The sequence below is a fragment of the Bos mutus genome, chromosome 10, assembly GCF_027580195.1.
Source record: "Bos mutus isolate GX-2022 chromosome 10, NWIPB_WYAK_1.1, whole genome shotgun sequence".
Taxonomy (NCBI): Eukaryota; Metazoa; Chordata; class Mammalia; order Artiodactyla; family Bovidae; genus Bos; species Bos mutus.
The window spans coordinates 25,282,223-25,298,551 of record NC_091626.1 but is presented as its reverse complement, the minus strand read 5'-3'; the positions used below and the strand labels follow the sequence as shown (position 1 = coordinate 25,298,551).

The following is a 16,329-nucleotide window of genomic DNA, read 5'->3' as shown; positions in this document are numbered from 1 at the left end:
GTTTACCACCAAATAATTTTGTGTTTCCATTTTATTGGATTCAGTAGTTTAAAAAAAAGAAGCCTCCTACTTAAAAATATTCCCTCAGTGTAAATATTTATGTGTGTATATTTTCTTAAACCTTGATCTTTTTCCATTACATGAGATAGTTTTCATTCTTGGTATGTAATTTTGTTTAACAATCTATCATTCTCAAAACTAAGCACTCTAAGAATTTCCTTGGGGATGAGTAGTTTTTCCTTTGCAACAAGTAAGTAAAATATTTATTGATTCCGAGTCACATCAAATTTACTTTCTTGACCAATGATTGTGCTATTTTGGGTATCAATCAGTGCCTAAAGACACTTCCTCTACAATAAACTGATTTGTGAAGTTGTCGAATTCCTGTGGGAATGAATTCCATTTGGTCATATTAAACTTATTAGTACCATAACTACTGGTATATAATAATACTTGAAAAAAATTTTTATTGAGATATAGTTGATGTATACGGAGAAGGCAATGGCACCCCACTCCAGTGCTCTTGCCTGGAAAATCCTATGGATGGAGGAGCCTGGTGGGCTGCAGTCCATGGGGTCACTAAGAGTCGGGCAGGACTGAGCGACTTCACTTTCACTTTCCACTTTCATGCATTGGAGACGGAAATGGCAACCCAGTCCAGTGTTCTTGCCTGGAGAATCCCAGGGACGGGGGAGCCTGGTGGGCTGCCGTCCATGGGGTCACCCAGAGTCGGACACGACTGAAGCGACTTAGCAGCAGCAGCAGCAGCAGTAGCAGCAGTTGATGTATAATATTATATGTTTCAGGTGTACAACATAGTGATTCACAATTTTTAAAAGTTATACTCCGTTTATATTTATTGTAAAATATTGGTTATCCTTCCTATGCTATACAATGTATCCTTAGTAGTTTATTTATTTTATACATAGTAGCCTTTTTGCCTCTAATCCCTTGCGCCTTCCTTGCCCCTCTCCTCTCCCCACTGGTAATCACTAACATCTATGTCTGTGAGTCTGCTTCTCTGTTATATTCACTAGTTTGTTTTATTTTTTAGGTTCCACATATAAGTGATATGTCTTTCTCTGATTCACTTCACTAAGCATAATACCTTCCAAGTCCATCCATGTTATTGCAAATAGCAAAAGTTCGTTCTTTTTTATGGCTGATTAGTGTGTGTGCATATATATATATATATATATATATATACACACACAAATATATATGTGTGTATATATGTACAAATACATATGTACACCATATCTTCTTTATCCATTCATCTGTTGTCGGATACTCTCTGGAGATTAGTTTTTAATCTTCATCTTAGCTGTTCTATTTTTTAGGAATAGTATAATTTTACTGTATTATTTTAAATGTATAATCTGAGGTATAGAATGGGCTTCCCAGGTGGCGCTAGTGGTAAAGAACCCACCTACCAATGCAGAAGTCCTAAGACAAGTGGGTTCAATCCCTGAGTTGAGAAGATCCCCTGGAGAAGGGAATGGCAACCCACCCCAGTACTCTTGCCTGGAGAATCCCATGGACAGAGGAGCCTGGTGGGCTACAGTCCATAGGGTCGCAAAAGAATTGGACACGACTGAATAGACACAGCACAAGGTACTGTACAACCACGGTTTCTAGGCAGTTGCATTTAAAACATTTAATTCTTCTCCTCTTCTTGGTTAAAGAATAATTTTTCATTTTCCCAGAAAGAGATACTCCTAGTCAAGTCATACACGATCCGCCCTCAGGCTGAGGTAAACCAGAAGGGGACCAAGGGCCCATTTCCTTTATGGTAATGTGCTTGGAAAATCCTGGGAAATTCTGGATAAGAAGTGGGTTCTGTCACCTGCAGCTCATAAATCCTCCAGAATTGCTCCTAACTTCTCTATGGCTACTTGTATTAATACAGTCGCAGCCCCTGAAGGGAGGAAGAATGAGGGTGGGTTCCTCCCTTGGCTCAGTTTCCCAGAGCATGTGCAAGTCGGGGGCAGGGCAGGGCCCCCTCCCCTTTCTCTCTGCCGCAGGAATCCTCAAACTCTAGGGGGCATCAGAACCACTTGAATTACCCACAGCGCCTGGTAAATGGCTGACTTTCAGTCCCCATTGCCAGAGTTTCCAATTCATCAGAACTTTGAGGATGAGGAACCTGCCGTTTAACCCACAGGGCAACAAGATTTTTATGTATTAGATGCATAGGTGGACAGAGAAGCAGACAGTTAATATTTGAAATATCCTAGAGGAATGCCTATTCCGGGAGTAGAGAATTCACAGAGACTGTCATTTAAAGCCCACGTGTGTGCATGTGTGTGGGGGGGTGTTGGGTGGGCTTATTAAACACAGCTTCCATTATCTTTATCACCCATTGCAGAGGATTTGTTAATTAGCACAATGCACATTAGAAATATTTATTTCATGGTGTAATGAGAGGGGTTCAAAATATGTAGATAGGCTTAAAAACACAGAGCCTTCCTTTGCATGAACAGGGTACTGATTGTAATAGTTTTAGGCAAACCTGTGTGTGTGTGCTCATGTGCATACGCATGTGTGTGCCCAGTTGTGTCTAATTCTTTGTGACCCCACGGACTAAGGTCCGCCAGGGTCCTCTGTCCAAATACTGGAGCTGCTTGCCATTTCCTTCTCCAGGGGATCTTCCAGGGATCAAACCCATGTCTCTTGCATCTCCTGCATTGGCAGGTGGGATCTTTACCAGCTGGGCCACCAGGGACCTCAAATAAACCCATAACACCTATTAATTCAGACCCAGGTCTTCGAGATCCATTGCCCATAGAGCTGAGAAGAAGACCGGCCTAAGCTACGCATACCCAAGACAGCTCAGCAGCCTTATCATCTGGACCCCAAAACTGAGGATTTATTTTTAATTGCTGTTGGGTTCACAGTTTGCTGTGGAGTAATCATGTTTCTTATAAATGAGGAGAGTTATACTGTAACAGTGTGGGGAGGGCCAAGATGGCAGAGGAAGCCCGAAAGTGAATCACTGGAGGTGGACACGGCTGAGGAGGGTGGAGGGTTGAGTGCTCATGATGGAACTGAGTTTACTAAAGAGAAAGAGGAAGGAAATAAAGACTTTATCTGAAAAGAGGCCAGAATGGAGAAAAATGGGAGTAAGAAAGTATTTGGGGTTAATTAAAATGAACTCAGAAACTTTCTTATAACTCTTCCTTGCAAATTGTGAAAAGATCAACATGGGGCAATCACCCTTAGAATAGCATTTCTGATTAGGGTATTTTAAATGCTAAGTGCCTGCTTCTGTGTATATTAAACCTAATGGACACACTTATATCTTGCTGAAATGCATGTTAAAATGCATTAGTTTCTGATGCCCCAGTTGGACGCCTCATAAGAGAGACAAAAAAGTGATTTTCAGTGGGAAAGGAAGGCCCGTAGGCTTGTATATGTGTATGTGTGTGTGAGGGTAAGTGTAATTAACACAAATTATAAAGTGAAAGAGGAGAGTGAAAAAGTTGGCTTTAATGCTCAACATTCAGAAAACAAAGATCATGGCATCCGGTCCCATCACTTCATGGCAAATAGATGGAGAAACAATGGAAACGGTGGCTGACTTTATTTTTGGGGGCTCCAAAATCACTGCAGATAGTGACTGCAGCCATGAATTTAAAAGACGCTTACTCCTTGGAAGGGAAATTATGACCAACCTAGACAGCATATTAAAAAGCAGAGACATTACTCTGCCAACAAAGGTCCGTCTAGTCAAGACTTCGGTTTTTCCAGAGGTGATGTATGGATGTGAGAGTTGGACTATAAAGAAAGCTGAGCACTGAAGAATTGATGCTTTTGAACTGTGGTGTTGGAGAAGACTCGTGAGAGTCCCTTGGATTGCAAGGAGATCCAACCAGTCCATCCTAAAGGATATCAGTCCTGAATGTTCATTGGAAGGACTGATGTTGAAGCTGAAACTCCAATACTTTGGCCACCTGAGGCGAAGAGCTGACCCATTTGAAAAGACGCTGATGCTGGGAAAGATTGAAGGCAGGAGGAGAAGGGGATGACAGAAGATGAGATGGTTGGATGGCATCACCAACTCAATGGCCATGAGTTTGAGTGAACTCCAGGAGTTGGTGATGGACAGGGAGGCCTGGCGTGCTGCAGTCCATGGGGTGGAAAAGAGTTGGACATGACTGAGCGACTGAACTGGAGAAGGCAATGGCACCCCACTCCAGTACTCTTGCCTGGAAGGTCCCATGGACGGAGGAGCCTGGTGGGCTGCAGTCCATGGGGTCACTAGGAGTCAGACACGACTGAGCGACTTCACTTTCACTTTTCACTTTCATGCATTGGAGAAGGAAATGGCAACCCACTCCAGTGTTCTTACCTGGAGAATCCCAGGGACAGGGGAGCCTGATGGCCTGCAGTCTGTGGGGTCGCACAGAGTCGGACACGACTGAAGTGACTTAGCAGCAGCAGCAGCAGCAGAGCGACTGAACTGACTGATATGCTTTGAGGATTCTCTCAAGCTTTTTGACCCTGTTTTGCTCTCTGTAGATAATGTCACTGCTACAGGAAATTCTCTAAGTTCCATGACTTTAAATCCCATCCATATTACATCTGCAGCCCTCATTCTTCCCCCAAAGGACAGAAATGAACATACAACTTCCCAGCAGACATGTCAGACCAACACGGTCCTAGTCTGTGTGCTGGTGTCCAGCACACCTGTTCTGTCTCACTGTTCACTTTGGTAAATGGTGCTATCCTTTTTCCTAGTTTGTAAGGTTAGAATCATTCATGACTCTCTTTTTCTCATAATCTTTATTCAGTTTATCAGCGAGTCATCAGTTAAATTATATCCTTGAAGTCAATGATTTCTCATTACTTTCACTCTGTCATTCTAAGCTGAGACAAAACACCATCCTCCCTTACCATACTGATTACTACAATAGCTAGTCCTTGGGCTTTCCCCCCAGAGTCTGTTTAAAACACAGCAGCTAGAATTTCAGTAATAATTATGATTGTTGTTCTCCTACTCAAAGGCCTTTCCCCTCCCAGCGGTTTTCCACTGCACTTAAAATAACATCCAAAGTCTTTATCATGGTCTCAAGGTTTGCCATGATCTGAACCCCAGGTATTTCTCTGAACTTTTCTCCTTCTACTCTTTCTTCCTTGTATTTCTGCTCTTCTTTGAACATGCCAAGCTCATTCTCACCCAGAGCCTTTGCAAAAGCTGTTGCTTCTGTCTCACTAGATTTTACCCTAGATATCTACACGGCTTGCCCACCCTCTTCAAGTCTGTGCTCAAATATCACTTATCATCAGAAAGGCCTTCTGTAACCTCTGGCTGTAAAATTACATTATCCAGCTTTATTTTCTTTATGACATTATTGTTACTGACAATATATTTATTTGATTCTTTCTTTCCCTTTTCTTTCTATTTAACCTTCCTTACTACAAGGCAGGTGCTATGAGGACAGGCTTTATGTCTGTTTTGTACATGATATATTTCTAGCACCTAAATTGTGCCTGATGTTTAGTAAGAACTCAATAAATATTTGTTGAATGAATTAATAAACTCTCAAAGCCACCCTGAACAAATTGAGGTGATGCCTTTTAAGCCATAAATCACAAAAGCCTTATAACTTTCAAAATATCCTATGGACTTAAAATTTTTTTGGAATAATTTTAGAGTTATAGAAAAGTTCCATGATGGCACGGAGTATTTCCATAACTGCTTCACCCTAATGTAATGTTTCCATATACACCTTCCCCTAATGCTAACATCTTACATAACCCTGGTACACTTATCAAAGCTAAGAAACTAACACAGGTGCAATACTGTTAACTGAACTACCAGCTTGATTCAGGTGTCATACGTTTTTCCGCTATTGTCCCTTCTGCATTCCAGATGCAATCCAGGACGCTGCATTGCACTTACTCACATGTTTCCTCTGATTTGTGTCAGTTTCTCATTCTTCCTTTGTTTATCGTGATCACGATAGTTTTGAACAGCACTGGTCAGGTATTTTGGAGAATGTTCCACGTTCTTTTTGTTTGCCACAGAAGTCAACGTAATAGGAATTCACCAAAGGGGAACCCCAACACCCATTGAAAAATTTTGCTCTAGCTTACTTCTTGAAGGCTCCTGTGAGAGCAGGAACTCATTCACATATGTAGGAGATTGTGGGGGCTAGGGAGATCAGGAGAACAGGGATTAAAGGCGAAGAAGCTTTTTTTACAGTAGCTCCCAGCAGATTTTCCATCAGGTCCCTTTTGTCATACGGCCACAGAAATGGAATCACCATGACTAGCTTAGTTTAATGAAGATCCACTCTGGATCTAGATCATCCTTGACTCATGTTGCTAGAAGGGGGAGAAGCCAGCAAAGATGAAGGAGGAAGTTGAGGAGCATCAGCGATTGGGATGGGGCAAGGAATGGGTTTGGTAGACAACAAACTTTCTGTTACAGAGTCAATTTATATGTTCTGTGTGCCCATAAGGCTCAGATAGGTTATGGCCTCCTAGGAATAGAACATATCACAAGCGTGGTGCTTATCAACAGATGGCTGGTGTGAACAAACAAACTATGGTATAAATCGTACAAGGAAACACTAGCCAGCACTAAAACTGAATGGGCTGCTGGTACATGGAACATCATGGGTGAATCGCAAAGGCATTATGCCAACCAAAAGAAGCCTGATAGACAAATGTGTACTGTATGCTTTCAATGATATGACTTCTGGAAAATGCAGAACCACAGGGACAGAAAACATCAGTGGCTGCCCAGTGAAGGTGGAGGGAGGTGATTGGATGCAAAGGGGTATGAGGGAACTTTTGGAGGCTCATGAGAATGTTCTCCAGATTAAAGAGAAAATGGCTATTGGGTCTTGGGTGATGGCACGAAAAGGGGCAAAAGAACATTGTCGAACATTTTGAGCATCGGGTACAGTTCTGTTGTCTTGAGAAATAGTCATCTACCTAGGCTTTGGTTTGGGCAAATGGTACAAATTTCATTTCTGTGTTCTTTGGAACGTCAATTAGGAGTTGGCAAACACAAGACTGCAAGGGCTGAGAATACCCTATGAGCTGAGCTCTGGTTCTTAAATATTTGCAAAAGATCTTAAATTAATTAAAATACAGTTCTATTAAGGAGAAAGCTTTGCCACGTCTGGCAGAGGGGGTTTCACGGAGGGTTTTACAGAGGATGGTATGTGTTCAGTTGAGGGAGATGGGGCTAACTGCTTGTGTGTGCATGCACGCTAAGTCGCTTCAGTTGTGTCTGACTCTTTGCGACCCCATAGACCATACCCTGCCAGGCTCCTCATGTCCATGGGATTCTCCAGGCAAGAATACTGGAGTATGTTGCCATGCCCTCCTCCAGGGGATCTCCCCAACCCAGGGATCGAACCCACTTCTCTTATGTCTTCTCCGTTGGCAGGTGGGTTCTTTACTGCTAGTACCACCTGAGAAGCCCAACTGTCAGTAACTGATGGATTTTGCCTCAATAAAGGATCTTTCTAATTGAAATACAACACTATTTATCAAGGTCCTAACCAGATGTACCTGTAACTGCTTATCAAAAACTGTGGGAATCCCAGAAGCTAGCAGCAGGGGGACAGAGTAGAGGTGAGGGACAGATATTTTTGGCTGAGGTGACCAGTGCAATATTTCAGATCACATCACACAAACAGCTGCCTATTCTGTGATGATTCTGGCCACAAGATCCTAGATGGGGGTGCCTGAAATCATGCTTAGGAGGTGATCTGATGAAGAAGCATGGTCCAAACAACTGATGTGAAGAGAATCCCATGGTTTGTTTGGGGCTGGTGTAGGTTTTCAAAAACTTGTTATTGTTGATGTAAATTTTCTCCTCTGTGCATTGGTTGTATACATACATATCCTGACATCTTGATTACTAGACACTGCTGCTGCTGCTGCTGCTACTGCTGCTAAGTTGCTTCAGTCGTGTCCGACTCTGTGCGACCCCATAGACAGCAGCCCACCAGGCTCCCCCATCCCTGGGATTCTCCAGGCAAGAACACTGGAGTGGGTTGCCATTTCCTTCTCCAATGCATGAAAGTGAAAAGTGAAAGTGAAGTTGCTCAGTCGTGTCTGACTCCTAGTGACCTCATGGACTGCAGCCCACCAGGCCCCTCCGTCCATGGGATTTTCCAAGCAAGAGTACTGGAGTGGGTTGCCATTGCCTTCTCCGGCTACTAAACATTGGGACTTTGTAAATATACGTTCCAATCTGACATAACATTACTTCTGAGTTTCAAAACATTACCATTCCAGCCCCATGATATAAACACATTCCCAGACACACGACGTTCAAAGCCACAGACCAAGTACTAAACTGTGTAGTTGTACTGGAAAGAGAGAAAGAAAATCCTCTTCATATCACAATTAGCTTGCTTGCCAGAGACCCCTCCTGAGAAGGAGATTATGCTGTTAGTAGTAACAGAAATGCTGGGCATTCTATGAACGAAGTGACTCACAGGTTGTGGGTTGGTCACAAGTTGTTGGAGGAGGTCACAGTGAGGATGTGACCTCTGGTTGACTTGTGAGCTGAACCTGGGCGATCAGAGGCTCCTCCCCATCTCCCCATCCTTGGAATGAACATCCTGCCCACATTATTACAGTGTTCCAAGAACTGTCACCTTGACAAAGTAAGGTATTGTTGAGGCCATCCGAATGGTATACATGACTAAACCCAGATAAGACCTCTAGGTAAGATTTCAAGATTCTGGCAGGGTATAGAAATCTGCTTGCCTTACAGCCGCCCAAAGACAAGCCTCTCATGTAAATTCCTTTGCTTGTGACAACTGCCAGCTGCCAATCTGGAATGGTCTGCCTCTTTCTTCAGTCTCTCCCTATCCTCTAGGGTCATTTTTCAAACCAACACAAATGTTTTTTCAATGGCAGAGCCCCAGGTCCCATCACTAGAAATTTCTACTTAGCAGGTGTGAGGAGGTACTCTTTACTGCTAAGCTGTAGTACCTCAGGTGATATGGATGCTGTGGCCTTCTAGAAAGACCCTTTTGAGAAAGACCTCTTTTTAAACTATCTAACCAGGAAATTTATTTTCTTTTAGGGTTTGCTGCTGCTGCTGCTAAGTTGCTTCAGTTGTGTCTGACTCTGTGCGATCCCACAGACAGCAGCCCACCAGGCTCCCCCATCCCTGGGATTCTCCAGGCAAGAACACTGGAGTGGGTTGCCATTTCCTTCTCCAATGCATGAACGTGAAAAGTGAAAGTGAAGTCGCTCAGTCGTGTCCAACCCTTAGCGACCCCATGGACTGCAGCCTTCCAGGCTCCTCTGTCCATGGGATTTTCCAGGCAAGAGTACTGGAGTGGGGTGCCATTGTCTTCTCCAGATCTTTCAGGGTTTAACAGGGGGTAAAATTTAACTCAGAATTTTTTTGTCCTTTTATTGCCAAAGTGCAAAGAAAATCTTCAACGTGTTTAATATCTTACCATTTAAAGGAAAACAAATCCATTACATTAATTTCAGTAAGGCCCACAACTACATATAAAAACTGAAGATTATGATCCAAAAGAAAACAGCTATTAATTCTCAGACAAGAAGACTATACTAAAGAGGTGGGGGGAAGATGAGCACTTGAGGAAAAGCAGCATCAGCTGTCAAGTGTCACAAAATCACAGTCCGCGGAAATAGGCCACGTGGTATCAGACTCATTATCCTCGGAAATCCACTGCCATAAACACGTGCCCCAAATGCACTGATCCCACTGTTTTCCTACCTTTGCCTGCCAATGCAGTTGAGACTAAATTGTCAACTCATTTTCATTCTTCTGTGCAATTTATCACCCTGATTGAGGGCTATGCCACAGTCAATTCTATTACATACTTTCCAGCAACTCCTTACTTGTTAATAAAATAATCAAAGGATTCAGGATTTTATCTATACATATATTTTACTTTATACTTGAGTTTGGGGATGACCCAGATAATCACAATGCTGTGATCACTGACCTAGAGCCAGACATCCTGGAATGTGAAGTCAAGTGGGCCTTAGAAAGCATCACTACGAACAAAGCTAGTGGAGGTGATGGAATTCCAGTTGAGCTATTCCAAATCCTGAAAGATGATGCTGTGAAAGTGCTGCACTCAATATGCCAGCAAATTTGGAAAACTCAGCAGTGGCCACAGGACTGGAAAAAGGTCAGTTTTCATTCCAATCCCAAAGAAAGGCAATGCCAAAGAATGCTCAAACTACCGCACAATTGCACTCATCTCACACGCTAGTAAAGTAATACTCAAAATTCTCTAAGCCAGGCTTCAGCAATATGTAAACCGTGAACTTCCTGATGTTCAAGCTGGTTTTAGAAAAGACAGAGGAACCAGAGATCAAATTGCCAACATCCGCTGGATCATGGAAAAAGCAAGAGAGTTCCAGAAAAGCATCTATTTCCGCTTTATTGACTATGCCAAAGCCTTTGACTATGTGGATCACAATAAACTGTGGAAAATTCTGAAAGAGATGGGAATACCAGACCACTTGATCTGCCTCTTGAGAAATGTGTATGCAGGTCAGGAAGCAACAGTTAGGACTGGACATGGAACAACAGACTGGTTCCAAATAGGAAAAGGAGTACGTCAAGGCTGTATATTGTCATCCTGTTTATTTAACATATATGCAGAGTACATCATGAGAAACGCTGGACTGGAAGAAACACAAGCTGGAATCAAGATTGCCGGGAGAAATATCAATAACTTCAGATATGCAGATGACACCATCCTTATGGCAGAAAGTGAAGAGGAACTCAAAAGCCTCTTGATGAAAGTGAAAGTGGAGAGTGAAAAAGTTGGCTTAAAGCTCAACATTCAGAAAACGAAGATCATGGCATCCGGCCCCATCACTTGATGGGAAATAGATGGGGAAACAGTGGAAACAGTGTCAGACTTTATTTTTCTGGGCTCCAAAATCACTGCAGATGGTGACTGCAGCCATGAAATTAAAAGACGCTTACTCCTTGAAAGGAAAGTTATGACCAACCTAGATAGCGTATTCAAAAGCAGAGACATTACTTTGCCAACAAAGGTCCGTCTAGTCAAGGCTATGGTTTTTCCTGTGGTCATGTATGGATGTGAGAGTTGGACTGTGAAGAAGGCTGAGTGCTGAAGAATTGATGCTTTTGAACTGTGGTGTTGGAGAAGACTCTTGAGAGTCCCTTGGACTGCAGGGAGATCCAACCAGTTCATTCTAAAGGAGAGCAGTCCTGGGTGTTCTTTGGAAGGAATGATGCTAAAGCTGAAATTCCAGTACTTTGGCCACCTCATGCGAAGAGTTGACTCATTGGAAAAGACTCTGATGCTGGGAGGGATTGAGGGCAGAAGGAGAAGGGGACAACAGAGGATGAGATGGCTGGATGGCATCACTGACTCGATGGACGTGAGTATGAGTGAACTCGGGGAGTTGGTGATGGACAGGGAGGCCTGGCGTGCTGAGATTCATGGGGTCGAAAAGAGTTGGACATGACTGAGTGACTGATCTGATCTGATCTGAGTTTGGGGAAAGACCATTATGTGCCGTATGCCCTTAAGAAGTTATTGCTGAGTGAGTGAATGAAATGTTGAGCTGAATCACATTATTGTATATATTCCCAAAGTAGTAAATCAAATTATATTTTCAGTACAGTGAACAGTGAGTTGATTCTTAAAGAAAACTCATGGTGAACATTTTTGAAAAGAGATGATTCTGGTGGGGGCGGGGGGAGGAATGTATCTTTTTTGAAAATCTTTTGTTTTGCAATCATTTTAAATTACAAAAAGTTGCAAAAACATTTCAAAGAGCTCCCTTACACCCTTAGAGTTGTAAACATTTCTGAGTCATCTGAAGGTAAGTTGCAGTTGTGATGTCCCCTTTACTCCCTCATAATTCAGAGTGAATTTTCTAAAAACAAGAAAACTGTCTTAAATAAATGCAGTACAATCTCAACATCAGGAAAATAACATTGATCCAATTTAATTCAACAGAATGCATTGAAGTTTTGCTGTTAATATCATTTACAGGTCTTGGATGCCATTCAAGACTCTTGCATTTAGTTGTCCCTTTAGCGTCCCTCAATCTTAAACAATCTTTAAAGATTATACATTATATCAGGAGACAACGCAGGTTGATTTTTCCCATTACTGTTTTTTGTGTAAACTTTTGCCAGTTGATTAAGATGCTAACTCCCAAGTATTATAGCTGTAATGTTAATAAGTATTTCATGCTTGTTAATTAATAATGAATATATATTAATGATAATTAATGAGTTTTTTAGGAACATGCTTTGAGATTATAAATATTGTCTTGCTTATCAAAAGTTTATCCACTATTTCTAGTATCCATTGATGATTCTGGCCTGAATCAATTATGGTGATTGCAAAGTGGTGATTTTTTAATACTGTCTTTCCTTCTTCTATTAATTGTTTTCCACTGGTGGAACTTCCTTTCTCTCTTTCTATTGGCATGGACGCATTGATTCCTATTTCACACAAAGGTTGCAACCTGTTCCTGTCATTATTTATTTTGATGCTTAAATGGTCCTGGATTTGGTCAGCAGGCACCCCTTCAAGCTGCTTCTATAGTCTTTCATTTATTTTTTTTACAGTAGGATCTTGCTGGTTATCTATTTTAACTACAGCAGGGTGTACATGCTCAATCTCAAACTCCCAATCTATCCCTCCCCTCCTCCTATACTCCCCCCCTCCCCCGGCCCTTATTTTTTTTGACATATCTTTGTAACTCTTTATGGAGAAGGAAATGGCAACCCACTCCAGTATTCTTGCTGGGAGAACCCCATGGACAGTGGAGTTTAGTTGGCTACAGTCCATGGGATCGCAGAGAGTCAGACATGACTTAGAGACTGAATAGCATAGCTCTTTAAGTAGCTTATTTTATTGCTCAACAAAGTATTCCAGTTTCATTCCCTACACATGGAGCCATAGTTCCTCTTGGTGGAGAATGGTATTTAGAAAAGGAGTCTGAGTTCCAGGCGTGTTCACTGTAGTAGCGGTGCTATTGCTCTCTCAGTGGACAGAGCTAGGAAATACATGTATGTTCAGTTGTTCAGTCCTGTCCGACTCTTTGCGACCCCGTGCGAACCTGGCAAAAACACTAGAGTGGGTTACCATTTCCCACACCAGGGGATCTTCCTGACCCAGGGATTGAAACCGCCCCGCCCCGCGTCCCCCTTCTTGTGTCTCCTGCATTGCAGGCGGATTCTTTACCCACCGAGGAAGCTCCTTCTAACATCGATATTGCACACCGACCCCATGGTTACCGTGCGGAACAAACAATCTTGTTTTATTTCCACCTGCAGCTTCCTGAATCCTTAACTAAGCATAAAATTTCAAAGCTCCCACATCAAAGAAGGCCCTCAGTTACCCTTTCTCATTTTCTGTCTCCAGCGTTTTCCTTCTTTCTCCGAGATTATTTGCAGACTTAAGTTTTCTTAAAAGTTCTTTCGTGGCGTACTCGAGAAGATTCATACACCTCTCCAAATGCAGCCTGTGGTGTAAGTGGTGAATCATAAAAATGACGAGGTGAGTAAAACACTATCCCTGACGATCGCGGCGGCCCATTTTAATTTAGAGGGTGCCAGCTACACGTCAACGAGGGATTCAAAAGCTACCAGGCAAACCGCTCCGGACCAGGAATCCCTAAGAGAATCCTGGCGCCACCGAAGTTTCCAGTGGTGGCCAGCTCTCGGAATTGCCGGAAGGAGCCTCCGTCTCTCTGAGCCGCTTCACCAGTGTTCTCGCCGGCGCTCGTGTCAGAAATTTCTAGTTTCCCCCCCCCCTTCCTCGGGCATATCTCCGTCTGGACCTTCCGCAGCGCTGGGAGCAGGTGAGCCGGGCGGCGGCGCGCTGCGGACGCGCCCAGGTGCCTCGGCCCCGCCCCGCGCCTGTCGGGGCCCAGGTGCCGGCGCCCAGGTGCGCGCGGCGCGGGCTGCAGCTCCGCCCGACACCCGACAGCGGGCGCCGCTGCAGCAGCTCCCGAGCGGCGGAGCTGAGCGCCTTCGCGACTTGGGGCAGCTCCTGCGCTCGGCCCTGCTCGGCAGCGAGAGCTCCGCCCGGGCGCCGGGTTCCCGGAGCTGCCGGAGCGGGCGGGAGGGCGCCGAGGGGGCGGACCGAGCTCCGCGGACCTCGCCGGCCTGGAGCGGGAGAGGCGGGCGATCCGGGAGCGCCCGGGAGCGCGGAGAGCGGGGCCAGCCCCTGCGCGCTGGAGACACCCGAGCGCCCCGTGCCTTGGCACGATGCGACCCGCCGCGTCTCTGCGCCGGCCTCGGGCTTCGCTTTCTGCTCGCTGAGCCCCGGCGCTCGCCACCGCGGAAACTCAGAAGGACCGGCGAGACGTGGGAGAGCCGCGCGGAGACGCACCCAGACGGACCCAGACGTCCCCTCTGCCCCCAAGAGGCTGCCGACCCCTCGATTCCTGGGCTCCTCTAGCTTTACCATGAACCTGGCGCACGCTTGGCGTTAGGAGAAATTTCTGAAGCCGGAGTGGGAGTCAAGGAAATTCTTTGGTTGCTAAGGTAATTGTAGTTGTGACAAAAAAAAGGGGCAAGACACAAACGGGGGAAAAAGATGTTTTCCAACGCGATGCCCTCCACCCCTCCGGCTCCTGTGTGTTTTCATTTCGTCTCCCGAGTGTGGATGCTTGTCCATTTCAGATGCGTGACAGGTGCTGGGGTGTGTGTGTGTGTGTGCAGTTTGGGACTGTAGAGGCACGAGCTTACATAAGTGGTTAGGCAAGCTGGCGTGTGGAGTTGTGTGGGGTGGGTGCAGGTCTGCACAGAAATCCTGTTCCTGGGTTTCTGGGTGTGAGGCACTCACCGGCCGGGGCGAGCTTGTAGAGGGTACGTGCTTTTAGGGACTTCCAGCCTTCTAATTCCGCGATCTCAGGTGGGGCAGCTTTACCTCAAAAGCAGTCGTTCATTAACTTTTTCTCTGGATAAGCGCACCCATTTGTGGGTTGGAAGAAAAGAAAGCGGGCGGCGAGGTGTGGAGGAGGGATGGGTGGTGAGGTTGGCTGGTTTGGGGACTGCGGCAGGAGGGGCCGCGTGGATAATTTGCTCCGTGAGGATGGCAACTCGGGTTGCGTGAGGGGATCGTGTTTACAGTCACTGCCAGGCTGCGTAAGAAGTGGCCCAGCGAGACGAAAGGACAGTGACCCAGAACATTTAATTTTGTTCAGAATGGAAGCTGCTGAATTTTATTATTATTATTATTTAATTTGATGGAATAGGAACGTTGTTTCTTTGTCTGTTGTTTCGAGGAGTGGCATTTCTGCGCTACAAATTGAAGATATTTTGGGTCTTGTTCTTGGCCTGAAATTGTTCCCTCAGCATTTATCAATGCTCAGCAGCTGGATCTGCAGGTAGTTTCTGATCAATACCTTTTAGCGGTCCCAGAGTAAAACTGCAAAAATAAGCACTCCTAGGTAAAACCTAACATTGGACCTTTTTCTTAGCAGAGGGTGATGAGAGATGGAAGAATAAAAACTGGGCTTATAAGTGTCGGGATGGAGGGATGGAGTTAGAGACTGAGCTACAAGTTTGTGTGTGTTGTCAAAAAAAAAAAAAAAAAAAAGCTAGCCTGAAAGGAAACTGTCAGATTTGACTTAATAGGTAAGGCTTTTCTAGATCACTTTTCACAGGCAGATAAGTAATTATATGGAGTTGGCACTGGGGAGGTTGGTGGGAAACTTTCTCTGAGCGGTATAGTCATTATAGTCTTGCTTCTTTATTAATTTGTTGTTTTTGCAATGGGTGGGGAAAGCAAGCAGAGAACTGAGGGAAATTGGAGATTCTTCAGAGGGTCCTTGTAAGCAAAGGCTCACATGCTGAACAGTGAAAACCAAGATGGTAAATCTGTTCTGAGTTCTCCAATACTAAGCAGAAATGTTGTGCAGATATGGTGATCTTATGTACTGTAAATGTTGGCATATTACTACATATATGTATATATAGCCTAAATAATTTGTCCTTTCCTGAAAGTGTAAGTTCCAGAAATGTCAGCTGTGGTGAGGTATTTGGATGAACTAGGTAGCCACCGGTGTTTCCTTTTCCATAATAATTACATTTGTTCTTAACTTCACTTTCCTGTCTCCTTTAAGAAACTTTAATTAACACGCACTGAATTTATATTGCTGAGAGTTTCAGTGAAACAATGCTAGATCTTCTTCCAGCAACAAATTTGTCTTATCGAGTGAAACTTTACAACAATGCTTTTGTGGCAGAAATGTCTCTTTAAATGAGACAGCCCTTATTTTGTTAATTTATGATTTATGGAATGAGATAGCCAACATAGTTTTTTTTTTTTTTAAACTGAGCAAACATTTCTTGAGAAA

At 44.1% G+C, this 16,329-nt stretch overlaps 1 protein-coding gene across 11 annotated transcripts in view; it reads left to right on the top strand.

The window, feature by feature from the left end:
- Positions 1-13,384: 13,384 nt before the first annotated feature.
- RGS6 (regulator of G protein signaling 6) overlaps positions 13,385-16,329 on the top strand; it is a 618,392-nt gene continuing 615,447 nt past the window's right edge. For 10 of the 11 annotated variants that reach the window (XM_070377601.1, XM_005893831.2, XM_070377602.1 and 7 more), the window contains exon 1: positions 14,076-14,512. The gene's annotated coding sequence lies outside the window, so the exon portion shown is untranslated. Of the gene's footprint in view, positions 13,521-14,075; positions 14,513-16,329 lie in introns of those variants that run through there. The other variant, XM_070377599.1, reaches the window with a different exon arrangement.